The 13812-nt window shown below is 42.5% G+C and overlaps 1 long non-coding RNA gene across 1 annotated transcript; it reads left to right on the top strand.

The window, feature by feature from the left end:
- Positions 1-384: 384 nt before the first annotated feature.
- Positions 385-2844, top strand: LOC310846200. The gene is made up of 2 exons (XR_014565200.1): positions 385-484; positions 2625-2844. It is a non-coding gene; the product is annotated as an uncharacterized lncRNA (long non-coding RNA).
- Positions 2845-13812: the final 10968 nt, after the last annotated feature.

Genomic DNA, 13812 nt, shown 5'->3' with positions numbered 1-13812 from the left:
GAAATCTTCCTTGTGAAAAGCCTAGCACTTAAATTCTTTAGACTGTCATGACCGTCACTTTGCTATTAATCCAAACCTCTACTGTGCAGCATTAGGATTTCACACACCTTTGGAGCTTAAAAGAGGATGGCATTCATTTTTCAGGCTAAGTCAGGATCAAAGAATATCTTTCTCCTTCTCTCAGTCGCATAAATATGGCTCACATGCCGCCCGCCTACCAACAGTGTTTACCCTAGACGCTCCATGGGCCCCAAAGCACATGCATACAGGTGATTGCCAGGGCTTTGATTTGTGACAAATTTCACACAAAGGAAGAAATAGCCGACAAAATCAGAAATGTGGGTCAGTTGATGATAAATCAGTGGCATTAATAATGCTTATTTCAGAAGTGGCCTGGGTTCAAGAGAAAGAGGATTTGAAAAACAACAGCAATCAGCCCTGGAAAATTACAGAAAAGACTGCAATGCTCATACTAAGGAAACAGGTAAGCATTTTATTATTGGAAATTTCTTAAGTATGTTTTATGATATTGTGGTCATATTTTTCAATGTATATCCTATCAATGCACCTTTCCATCCTCCCTATCATTTTGCCCCATGCTCTAAAAGCCTGAGAAACTCTTGTCTGTTGTTCGGGTGACTGTGCCAGTTGCACGCCAGAGGCAAGGTAGACCCAGGAGTGGAGCATTATGATCACACAATCACTTCTCAAGGCAGCCATGGCCATTTCCCATGAGCCTCTTGGGCCATTTCATTCTGTTGGAGATAAGTTCTATGTGTGGCCCATGCCTGTTATGTTACCACATTGCCACTGTTGAAGTAAGATTCAGCTGTGTTATATGCTGGGATGCCTTTGAAGGCATTTTGGAAACAGCAGATGCTGCAGGATTCAGCAGCCAGGTTGCTCACTGGGGCAAGGTGATTTGAACACATACCACCAACCCCTCTGTGTGTTTTTTTGCAAATCTTTTTTATTGATTTTCATTTTTTCCCAAATTGATCACTAATTAAAACATATTAAATTAAATTAAATTAAATTAAAACAAAATATCATTTTCCCAAATCTGACCAAATTCAACATTTTCCCAAATCTGACTTCCTGTATGAATGTGTCAATGGTTCTCCTCGATGTTGCATCATATTCCCCAGTTAACTCTAGTTTAACTTCAAACATTACAAATAACCTTGCATTACAATCTACAGTGGTACCTCTGGATGCGAATGGGATCCGTTCCGGAGCCCCGTTCGCATCCTGAATAGAACATAACACGCGATTGCGCATCTGCACGTGTGTGGGTTGCGTTTCACTGCTTCCACGCATGCGCGTGAAGTCATTTTGAGTGTCTGCACATGCGCAAGCAGTGAAACCCGGAAGTAACGCATTCCGTTACTTCCGGGTCACCACGGAGCGTAACCTGAAAATGCTCAGCCTGAATCATATTTAACCCGAGGTATGACTGCACTTGCTTTTTTTAAACTTAACTCCTTTTCAGACAACTATCCACCAACCAATTCCTGCACATTTATTAAATGAGCATTTCCAGTTTCAACAAGTGAGGTTACTTATCGAATTGTCAATCCCTTGATTAACATTAATTAGCATAGAAAAGAAGAACTACTTCCTCTCTTTCCATATGTGCTACACTGGCTACCCATTAGTGGCTGAACCCAAGTCAAAGTGCTGTTTTTTTATTTATAAAGCCATATGTTCCTCGGGACCCCAATACTACATGGACCAAATTACACACACCAACAAATTTAAGTGGAAGCTATACTTATTTTAAAAGATAATTTGAGCATGCCTAAGTTGGAATGTTTGGTTGCAATGGCTCATGAAACCATTTGTGTCCATTGAGGAGATTTCACTCCTCCCATATCGAAGAATCTCCTGAGGAGTCTGCTGATTCTCCAGAGAGAAGGAGGCGTGTTCTGCTTCTCTACTTATTCTACTCCAGCACCGAGTCAGTCAGTGTGTCGGAGAGAGAGAGACTGAGTGTTACAGATCGTGTGTAGAGATAAGGTTGCTGCTAAGAGCAGCTGCAGACACTCAGTGTAGTGCAGCATTCATTTATGCTTAAACCTCATTAAGCTCTGTATATAGTTGTATAATAGTTGTAGATAGAATAAAGAAGATATTCTACAGAGCTACTCTCCGAGTCGTTTATATACTCTGCTAGACTCTGCTATACTCTGCTGTGCGACGACTGTCTTCTTGTGGAAGTGAATCCGGTGCTCACAACTCTAAGCTGTGAGTCCACAGCACTTTGACCTTTCCTGTCCAGAAGGTGGTCTCTGGAAGTGCTACCCAGCTCGCCTAGCCCAGTCGGGGCTGAAGTGCATGAGTGCAGTTGGTGACACTGGCTCAAGGGTGATGCTGACATCCATATGCATTCTACTGTGGGAAAACAAGTGTTTCAAGAAAGATCTAGGAGTGAGAAGCCTGTGACTCTTCAGATTTTGTTGGACTACAGTTTCCATGCTGTCTACTAGGTCTGATAGGAGTTGGAGTCCAACAAGTCCCCCTACTCCTGCTATAGGCCACCTTTGGCATTTTCTCTTTGTTTTTCATTGCTACCCCTTTCTCTGTTTTTTTTTTTACATCTCTCACTTCTGTCTGTATTCCAGGTGAATTCTGAAAGACTGAAAGCCCGGCACAAGGAGCAATTGAAGGGAGTGCGAGAATCCCTACACGGGTCTTTCAGATCTGTTGTGTGGTTACAGAGATGTTGATATTGATAGCAAACATCTATTTCAGAGATGTCACAATAGAAGTACCTATGTGCAAACATGTACTTTATTTTCTCTTCCCTCCCTCCTCTTTGTGAAAGCAAAATCAATACCAAAACTATATTGTAGCTGCATTTTTACATCGGAGACATAACGCTTTTGAGAGTCAGTACAAAGGCTTTCAACAACAACAAAAAAGCCTTTTAGTTTGCTCACTGGACATAACCACAATGCACTGTGTTAAGCTGGTTACCCAGAGACATGTTTCTAACGGAATCATATCCTTAATAAGCTCAGTGCGAAAAGCTGTAGGTTACATCCTTTATCCACGACTTGTTTATGGTAAACAAAATACAGCCTCTTCTGCCTGCGGCAGTGTATTCTAAAAAAAGGGGGGGCTAATAATATAATTTGCCTGTCATTTCCTAATAGCTGTCACATCTATGTGGACTTTTAGGTTGGAAACAGATGCACTATAAGGAGGCTCACAGCATGTTCATAAGCACCATGAACCATCTTCACAGCTCAGCTGATGGAACAGCAGCAAGCCAGCAAATTGTGCCTTGCATCTTTTCCTTCTGACATCTCCTCCTCCTCCTTCAGCTCTGTCTTGGGAAAGTTCTGGGCTTTTAAAAAAGTTTCCTGTAGCTGAAATGATGTGAACTTTTCCATCCTTAGGCACCTGGCAGTGTGGTGCTTTATTAACATTCCCCAGCTGGAATGTGGAGAAGGAGGAGGAGCATTAATGGCCCCCTAGTCAAGTGTCAATGAAGACACAGAATTGGAGATGGCAGAGTCACCAGCTAAGGAGTCAGGCTGGTTAATACCAGTCTCCACCCCCACTGTTCAGCCCAGACACTGAGGTCCAGCTTCGAGAGCCTACTGGTAGTTCCCTCACTGCAAGGAGTGAAGCTACAGGGAACCAGGCAGACGGCCTTCTTGGTAGTGGCGCCCGTCCTGTGGAACGCCCTGCCATCAGATGTCAAGGAGATAAATAACTATATAACCTTTAGAAAACATCTGAAGGCAGCCCTTTATAGGGAAGCTTTTTAATGTTTAATGTTTTATTATGTTTTTATATAAGTTGGAAGCCACCCAGAGCCAGATGGGTGGGGTACTATTATTATTATTATTATTATTATTATTATTATTATTATTATAGTAGCAACAGTGGAATCTGTCAAACATGCCTGCTCCCTCCTTGCAGCACCAGTGGTGCTCTGTTGTTGGCAAGTTTGGATCCAACCCAAGTACTGCAAAAGAAAAGAGATTTCATTCACTGTTAACTCCAAAGGACAGCTTATATCCCCCTCCTCCAGCTTTATGGTTCTTTTTTCTAAACAATTCTAATTTCTTAAAAGAGGGCTATTAGGATAATGAAAATATTTTCATTTTCCATTGGTTCTGCAGAAGAAGAATTTCTTTGATTTTTTGGCATGATCTCAATTTACAATAAGTTTTTCTTTCCTCTTGCAAAATGCAATTTGCAGTTTGACACCGGTATGTATATTTACAATGGACTTGTTGGACAGAGATCAAACTTTAGAACTTGTGCTTCCCAATAAAATTTATATCTCCAGCTAGCTAAAAGAGTGTGTGGATGGCACCCCTGTTGAGTTTGTTGACAGCTGCAAAACTGCAGTTTCTTTTGGAGTCGGTCTCCTCAAATTTTAGACTCTGCGGAGATGACACTCAGCACTAAATTTTGCTCTTGTCATGAATAATATCATGCTTGTTAACAAGAGGGAACAAACTGACTTTTTAGCGGAGTCCTCCCTTCCCCCTCCCTGCCAAATCCTTTGTTGTCAGTTCTTCAGAATAAAATCAGCAAGTTAACAAAACCACAGGTGTCTTTAAAACTGGTGTGTGTGTGTGTGTGTGTGTGTGTGTGTGTGTGTGTGTGTAGAATGTTGGAGTGAACAATAGGCCATCCATAGCAATGTCTGCATCACTTCTAAAGCAGTCATTATTGCAGTCAGCCACTTTTGCCAATCCAGCTTCTCTGCGGAAGCATAAACTTTATTCTTAACGTGACATGGGGCTTCTAAATATGCTTTCAAGTGTGTATGCTTGGAAACAGAGGCTTGAATTCAACTTTTGAACACTGAAAAATGTCACTTGGCTAGTTTCTCACATAGCATTATGTTGTAGCAAAGCCTCGTTAGATCTAGAAATTCACTGTTCTTCTTCAGTCTCTGTTGGTGACGTCTGAATTCCTGCATAATAAGGTTTTTGTGTTCACCTAATATTGCCATTAAGAACCAAAATCTCTATTGTGTGTTTTACTGTGTCAGTAGAAATCCTCCAGTAAGCTGTTGGATAGCTTACGCTTGCATTTCATAGTGCGTTTAATAGGCAGTAAGTCTCAGTGCGCAAAGCAAGGCCTATTATTGTGTCAGGTAACTGAGGCACAGAATATATTTCAACAATGGTGTAGCCTTACAAAAGTATACATTGCATAGGGAAATGTGGTGTAGATCGCAACCAGCTCCTCGTCTTCTGGCTTGCCTCTGTTTTTATCCTCTCAAGTTCTATACCACAGCACACATTACAATCTGTCACTGCAAGAACGGTGCTGAAAATTACCTCCGTGTGGCAAGCCATCCCTGGAATGTTCTAAAGCACCGACTTGCTTCCGTCTTGTCATAAGTCCCCAGACTCCCCTCTGGGGCCACCAGCAAGATTGCATGATGCCGTGGAGACTTCGCAACAGCAATGAGGACAAGTCGTGCGGTGATGTTTTGTCCTAATGGTATGTCTGCCATGAGAATTGCTTGCCCCGGGGAGTTCCCTGGTTTCTTTGGTATCACCCCCACGTTGACCATAAAGCATGCTCCAGCTCTTCATCTCTTCCCAAGGAGTTGTACGTGCTCAGTTGATTACAGCGATCAGGATTTCTGGCTCTGCAGGTTTCATGGAGTAGGGTGCAAAAGGAAGATATTTTGTGACAGATAGCAGATCGTGAGGATTTTCTTGTGGTTTTTGCAAAAGCACTTCATGGGGGTGGGTGGGAAGGGAAATTGCTGTACCTCAGTGGTAGAGCATGCATTTCTCATGAAGGTTCAGCCTCTGGAATCTCCAAGAAGGCTGCAAGAGACTCCTGCCAGTAATTCAGGAGAGGTGCTGCCAGTCTGTGCAAACAATACTAGGCTAGATGGAGCAGTTGTGTGATTCTGTAAAAGATGGCTTCCCACGATCCCTTGAGCTCTCAAGTGGAGGCCAGTCAGTCAAAGTAATGGAAGCTTTTTGATCTCTTGTGCTTCTGCGGTTTTGATAAAGCAAATCAACTTTTCAGTTTAAACATTAGCTAAGGATTCATAACATTTCCTGTGTTTCTTCCTCTATGCCCCACCACTTACCCCATACTCCTGGATCAGATCAGGTGCATCCAGAGCAATCTGAGGCTACCCAAATTGGGGGGGGGCAGGTCTGGCAGCAAAGGGATGGAGGAGATGCAAGCCGGCTGGGTGTCTCCTCCTCTCTCCCTCTCCCTCACATTTCTTCAGAGGCTTTAAGGCAAAGCCTTATTCAACACTGTGCAAGGCCTCTGAATCCGTTTGGAGCCCAGACCCGGGTCAGCCTTGTGTCAACTTGGGTTGGATCGGGATCCCACCAAATCACTGGATTTTGGACAGGGTGTGTGTTTGCTCGCACAGCCATCTGTATGGTGAATGCAATAGCTTTCTACCATCTCCCAGAGGACCTGGAAGGAAAATGTCCCTCATGAACAAAATTCTGAAATATCTATGAAATATATTCGGACCAATCATACTGCTGCATTGTTCTAGGACCAATGAGGCTGCTGCATTCTGGACCCTATTGTTCTAGGACCAATCAGACTGCTGCTTTTTGGATCCTATTCAACTCAGTACATAATCTTTTTTTTAAAAAAAAGAAGAAGCATGAAGAGTTCTCAGTCTGCACACATGCTTCTGCAGCTGAATTTCACTCGTGAGAAAGAAAAATGGAAAGGAGAGAGGGGTGTCATGTAAGCAGCCTCATTACGAACACATCCTATCATAGGATGAAGAAAGGAAGAGCTCGATCACACACTCCTTTAAAAAATGAAATTATTATGGTAGTGTGGGTGGTCTAGTTTCATACCCAACATATCAGGAAAAGCAGAAAGGATTGCACTATAAGAGTTACAATCTTGAAGAACCCCTTAGTTACAAGTTTTTCCAATAACCAGCTAAGGTGGAAAAAATTAAGGACAGGAGGACCTCAAAGCTGCTGGTCTCTCGGCTTCTGGTCTCTCAGCTGCACTTCTTTTCCCTCCTCTGCTACAGTCTGATGTAGGCTTGCCATACATCAGGAAAATTTCTGAGATGTCCTGGTTTTCGGGTGTAAAAATGGCGTCGGGGGAATTTTCCCGAATTGGCAAAATGTCAAGGAAAACCTGGACGTATGGCAACGTGATGGAAAAAGCAGCGGAACAATTTCAAAAAAGCTCATTGATTTTGGGGTCTTCCTAAGAAAAGCTCAACAACTTTCTTTGTGGGCGCCAGGAATTTTGCTTTTTGAAATAATCTGATGCGATGGTTGCTGCCAGGTGACAGGTGATGGGAGGAGCTGGCTGTCTTCTCAGCAGAGTTGATGATGGGCCTGCTTCTCTCTTCCTCCCTCCTCCATTACAGCCTAATGGAATGGATGCTGCCTAGTGACAGATATATCACAATACTATTGGAAACAAGTGATGCCATGTCTGCATTTGCAGAGAGACAGCTTGTATTCTGGACAACTCTGGCACTATAACAAATATTTCTGCCTAGATGATGGGTTGTTAAGCCCACTAGAGTGCTTTATATGTGGAAGAATTTTTTTAAAAAAATAAGTTTTGCAGCTGGGTATTTTTTCATTTTATACTCATTAAATATACTGGGGCAAGTAGCTGAATGCTAGACAAAAATAATATTATTATGACTGGCAGGATACAGCAACTTTCTGATGAGTTTGTAGTAGGTTGTTCAATGAGAGCTACAGAACGGCCACTTCTCTGTAGAGTCTGGTGTACCAAGTTACACAAATTTTATCAGCTGTAAGGATTCCCCTAGTCGTGCGGGGCTAAAGCCAGCCCCACACGATTGTTGGGGGTGTGAGCCCACAATACCACCTCCTCCTTATGTCGGAAGTGGCTTTCACATTCGATTTGTGAATTCCAGACCCTCCAAGTGTCCCTATTTTCCAGGGACAATCCCAGATTTACAGAAGCCATCCTGGTTTCTGATTTGATCCCGGAATGTCCTGCTGTTCCTTAGGACGTCCCTATTTTCATTGGAAAAATGTTGGGGGGCAGTGCTACTATAACAATTAAATAATAATTTATTATTTATACCCCTCCCATCTGGCTGGGCATCCCCAGCCACTCTGGGCGGCTTCCAACAAAATATTAAAATACAGTAATGCATCAAACATTAAAAGCTTCCCTAAACAGGGCTGCCTTCAGATGTCTTCTAAAAGTCTGGTAGTTGTTGTTCTCTTTGACATCTGGTGGGAGGGTATTTCACAGGGCGGGTGCCACTACCGAGAAGGCCCTCTGCCTGGTTCCCTGTAACTTGGCTTCTTGCAGTGAGGGAACCGCCAGAAGACCCTTGGTGCTGGACCTCAGCGTCCAGGTAGAACGATGTGGGTGGTATATTTTGGAACTTACCGTGTTCTCTTATATTGGCAATGGCACTCACCTGAGACATGCTGGAACTGAGTTCCAGTGAGTTCTGGCTGGGGGAAAAGCCCCGTTGGTGGGTATGGTAGGAAGTCTCTATTTTCATCAGATAGATGTTGGAGGATATGGAGATATCCAACCCACAAGCTGTACTGAAGGCAACCCTGTATAGGTTTTTTAATACATTTCTATATGCTAGGAGCCACCTAGAGTGGCTGGGGCAACCCAGTCATATGGGCAGGTTGCACCTGATCTATTCTACCTTTAACAATGAGTAGAATAAAGGTGGAAGTTACAACCTTAAAAAGTATAGAAGAATATTAACAATTTAGGAATATTGTCACATGGTCACAGTGAAATAATGAGGGTAATCAGAGCCCGCTCACCCCCACAAAAAAAATAATACAGCCTGGGAGGCTGAATGTTCTTTCTAATGCTGTCTAGTTAGCTTGTAAACACACTTGATGTTTATGAACTGTAAGAACAGTTGTGAATCATCAGCGGAAACTTTAATACTCGTTATCATTCCTTCCACAGAAGCTATTTTCTTTCATTTTGTCCTAAGTAATTACCTAATAATGTCTTAGTAAAACATATGAACAATTATGAACATAACAGCATTTCCTTCAACAGTTACAAGCAAGCACTTGGAAGAAAAGAAAATGAAGAGCTATGGGGGTTTTTTGTAAGGAGGATACAGCACAACTAATGACAGGGGCAATTCATCTAGTCAGGGCTAGACTAGAGGAGCAGTTTTCTAAGGCTAAATCAGTGATGCGACTGGCAGGGATGAGTCAATTTGTTGATTTCAGCTTCTCCTGGTTTATCTTTTTCCAGTGTAAAGTTCAGCTCTCCACATTTTCACAGCAGTTCGCAATTTTAAGAAATTTGCATCTTTTCTCAGCTCCTAGCTCCAGACCAGGTTTAGACAGACAGGCTAGCTCCAGATGTATTGTCCTTCTATCCCTAGGATTATGTGGCATCCAAGAGAAGCATCACTACTTTGTTGTTTCTATCACAACACATCTGTTCTTGACCAACAATTTAGACATGTAAATAGGGTTTTTACAGGCCTGGCTAGGACCATTAACTTAACAAACAAAAGATAGATTTGAACATTTCAGCAGTACCTTCTGTTAAAAACTACAATATTACAGATATAAAATCACAGGCTTGATTATGATCCAAATATATATAAGTCAAACCAACCTCTCTCCACCCCAATCCTATAAAAATATTTGTTTCCTAAGGTATTTGGTTCCTTTTGGATTCCCTTTTGTCCATCATATTTCTGCAATGGTGGCAGAATGAGTTACAGAGATGAGCTAGTGAATGAAGAGGGAAGATAAAGGATTCCTCACCCATGAAAAGTTTCGTTCTTTTGATGCACCCTATAAAGAAGTTTGGGGAATGTGCAGTAGCTTTGTTAAACATCTCCTGTAGAGGGAGAACAGAAAGAAAACCTGAGGGTGCTAATTACAGCATCCCCCCACCCTCCCACCAAAAAAGCACAGTGTGATCTGAAATCATATTTCCTAAAGCATCCATATTAGAACTAGAGTACATTTTTTTGAGCTTCATGGGAAACAGAGAACATTCAAAAATCAGTAAAAGAATTCAAATCAGAAAAACAATGCTCTAACATTCAATTAACTCAGAAAGCAGTACAGTGGTACCTCGGGTTAAGAACTTAATTTGTTCCAGAGGTCCGTTCTTAACCTGAAACTGTTCTTAACCTGAAGCGCCACTTTAGCTAATGGGGCCTCACGCTGCTGCCGTGCCGGCGCCATGCAATTTCTGTTCTCATCTTGAAGCAAAGTTCTTAACCCAAGGTACTATTTCTGGGTTAGCGGAATCTGTAACCTGAAGTGTATGTAACCTGAAGCGTCTGTAACCCAAGGTACCACTATATTAGTCATATTGCTAAGTATGTTGAATATATCTCTATCTCTATCTCTATCTCTATCTCTATCTATCTCTATCATCTCTATATCTATATCTATATCTATATCATCTATATCTATCTATATATCCCATCCACTGGAAGAAGGGCATCCTCATTATCTCCAAGCATAGAGACCTTTGTTGAGTAGAAATATGTCCACAGTGTAAGACCATGTGAGTGCCTTTGGGTCCATGAGTTCATGTATTAGAAAGTGGCTGTTTCACAAGCACTGTTGATGCACTGGAATGGTCACACCAGACAACAGCTTGGGAAGAAAGTCATGACTTTTTTTTGGCGAACAACAGCAGGAAGCAAACTAAGCTCAAACATTTATGTGTAGGGACCTTGTAACATCTGGAGATGTCAGTGCTACCATCACCTTGACTTTCAGCTAGGTGGAACAACCCTGGCCCAAGAGGCAGATCTGCTAGATGCTGCTCCAACCTTTATATTGCCTACTCACCACAAAAGCATACCGAGGGATCTGTCCCTGCTCAAGCCCACTGGTCAGTGGTGAATTAACTGATGCCTCCATGGACCGGGGGGACTCCCATAATGGCCAACTGGAATCAGAATCCACGCTATTTCACAGGGAGGGAGGGAAGGAAGCTACACCAGAAGGAAAGACACTGGGGAGAAAGTGGGGTTGGGTCAGATAGGCATCTTGCCCTTTCTCACCCAGCCAATCATCCAGTGTTAAGACATTAGATGCCTGCATGTCTCACTATTATATCTTGAAGAAAGGAAGGGGTGAGCCCACCTTGTTGATTTCAGTGGGAAAACGATGCTCCTTTAGCATCATTCTCCCACTGAAATCAACAAGACAAAAGTATGTAATTTTCTTGTGCATATTATTCCAAATGATTTTTTTCCACTTCTCTGCATTTTGATAATAGCATTTCTATTCCTATGTGTGCTTTTCAGCCACAACCTCTGAATTCTGAACTAATGTATGCTGCCCTTCAGCTAGTTAAATCTTTCTAATTATGGCAATTATTATGAGTGAGCTGATCCTCCAGCGTGAGAGACTTTAGGCCTGATCTTCAAAGCATTCCACAGGTGCAACTCGCATACATTTCACGGTCTCCTTTTGCCAACACAAAGTGCTTTCAAGATTAGGCTGTCCATGGGATCATAATATCTGGGAGGTAAAAGTAGGAAACTTTCATGGGAAGCCTTATTTGGAGAAGTTATATCACTGTAATTATTTTTAAAGATCTGCCCCGAAGCTAAAGATTCATCCTTATTACAATAGTGTTGTATCTGCCTTATAAAATTAAATGTAATGATTTCAAAAGACTGAGTCTGCAGTAATGCTGTGCACATTCATATTTACAACCGTTAATGTTGTAGCAAAGCAATTAATTTTAAATCCTTCAAAATGAGCCCAAAATGTGAAACAAATTACGGTACACTAGGGGAGACAGAGGTTCTGCACAGAAAATGAGGCACAAAACGTCCTTATAACTCAAACACTAAGGCTGACTCCAACTGTTTGCATATGGACCATATGTGCTTACTACAGATTACAGTTTATGTTAGGCAAAAATTGAGAAGGTAGTACTCAAAAATGTTTTTAGTCAGAGTAGACCCATGGAAATTAATGGACCTAGCTCAGTCATGTTCACTAATTTCAACAGATTTACTCTGAGTAAAACTGAACACCACGTCAGTGATCTGTAGTAAATGGCAAAACCTAAGACCTAACTTGATTTTTCAGAAATAGCATGTGGTATAATCCTTCCTGGAATGCTCCACTTCAGATTGAAGGTGTGAGGGGTGCAGCACATATGAATGGCCATTTACATGAAAAAAGCTAGCATAACTAAATCCCAGTCTTTGCCACTCTAACTGCAGTTGATACTTTATTTACAGGACTGCCAGGGCTAGGTTTGCAAGGGGGAGGATAATGGCCCTTTCTGTTTATGTCACAGACTATAAAATGTCAGATAGGGCCTAGTATTTTTATCAGCCCCTTTATAGATGCTGCTATAGGCTGGCTGAGGTTGCTGCCTGCCTCCCCTCTCTCTGCCTGAAATTCTGGGTGCTTGAACTGGTATAGTTGCTTCCTTCATTCCTTTTAAGTGCAGTTTCCTTTGGAAGCTTGATTGATTCTAACAGAATCAGCAGTAAGCGTTCTAATTGGTATTTTCTCCTTTCAGTACCAAGGAGAAGAAGAAATGAAGAAGCAGCATTTAATGACTGCTGTTCGGCTTTAAAGTTGTCACATCATCAGATTTGAATAATCCTAATGGGATTAATGTTTTCCTGTTGTGCTCCATCCATTATATTTATGGTCAATTCTTTTTCTGTGTGCTTGCAGCTCTTCCAGGAGGAAAATCTCCTACCCAGGGGGTGCATCATTGCTAATCTTGTCTTTGGGAAATTAGAGAGTAGAATATGGCCCCAAACACTCATACATTTGTGAGGCAAGGAACGTGTTGGTAGAATAACACGCCAGGAGCAAAGGTGGAGTGGCCTAGGCCACCTCATAGGATCAGAGAGGGATGGGCTCCTTCCAGCTTTTGAACATCCTAGCCATAATAAAAATGCAAAAATCACAACACATATAAAAGGATCCCAGAGAGAGAGAGAGAGAGAGAGAGAGAGAGAGAGAGAGAGAGAGAATTTTGTTGATATAATCATCTGATCTGAGAGGACATACTCATCAAGGTCTAATTTTGTGCCATCAGAACAAATATATCTTCACTCTTTAATATGACAAAGCAAAATTCTTTAATATGACATAGCAGGAGGGGTTGGGGACCAAATCTTATTTACTTAAATCTGCAACTCTCAGCTGAAAGAGCGTGGCACATTTTGGTCAGATGTGCATAAATGAAAGTTGTGGAACTTAGCAAACTGAACAATTCTCTAAATGTGAGGAAGGCACACTTGCAGCTTGAGGCCCAGACCAAATGGCCGTCCTCACTCCCCCACTTCTATTTTGCCCTGGGATGGCCTTTGGGATTTGCAGGTTTCCCCAAGGCCAGAAATGTGGCTGTAGTATAAATATCAGCGTGTTAAAGTACAGCAGGAGTGGGGAACCGTATATTGCTGAACTGCAACTACGATCAGTATGTCCATTGACCAGGGATGACAGAAGCTGTCATTTAGCAACCTCTGGAGGACCAAAGGTTCCCTACTCATGTGTGGCCTTAGCACTGGCGGAGGAAGGCGGTGCGGGGAGTACAGTTCACCCTAGGTGTCATCCCTGGGGGGGTGACATCACCGTCCCGCCCCTCTGGGATGCTCGCTGTACTCCCACGGGCAGCTAGCCCTGCCCCCGGGTGCACAGCATGTGCACCACTCCGGGTGTGGGAGCAACTAACTCTGCCTCTGCAGTTTAATAAGGAATCTACAAAGCAGCAGAGGAATCCCTTGGATCATGTGTTGTAACTTGCCTTCATATTACAGTCATACCTCAGGTTACAGATGCTTCAGGTTGTGTTTTTTTCAGGTTAAAGGTAAAGGGACCC

The sequence above is a fragment of the Podarcis gaigeae genome (genome assembly GCF_964106915.1).
Source record: "Podarcis gaigeae genome assembly, chromosome: 1".
Lineage (NCBI taxonomy): Eukaryota > Metazoa > Chordata > Lepidosauria > Squamata > Lacertidae > Podarcis > Podarcis gaigeae.
Note: the sequence above shows the minus strand (reverse complement) of the source record. Positions and strands in the feature narration are given on the sequence as shown.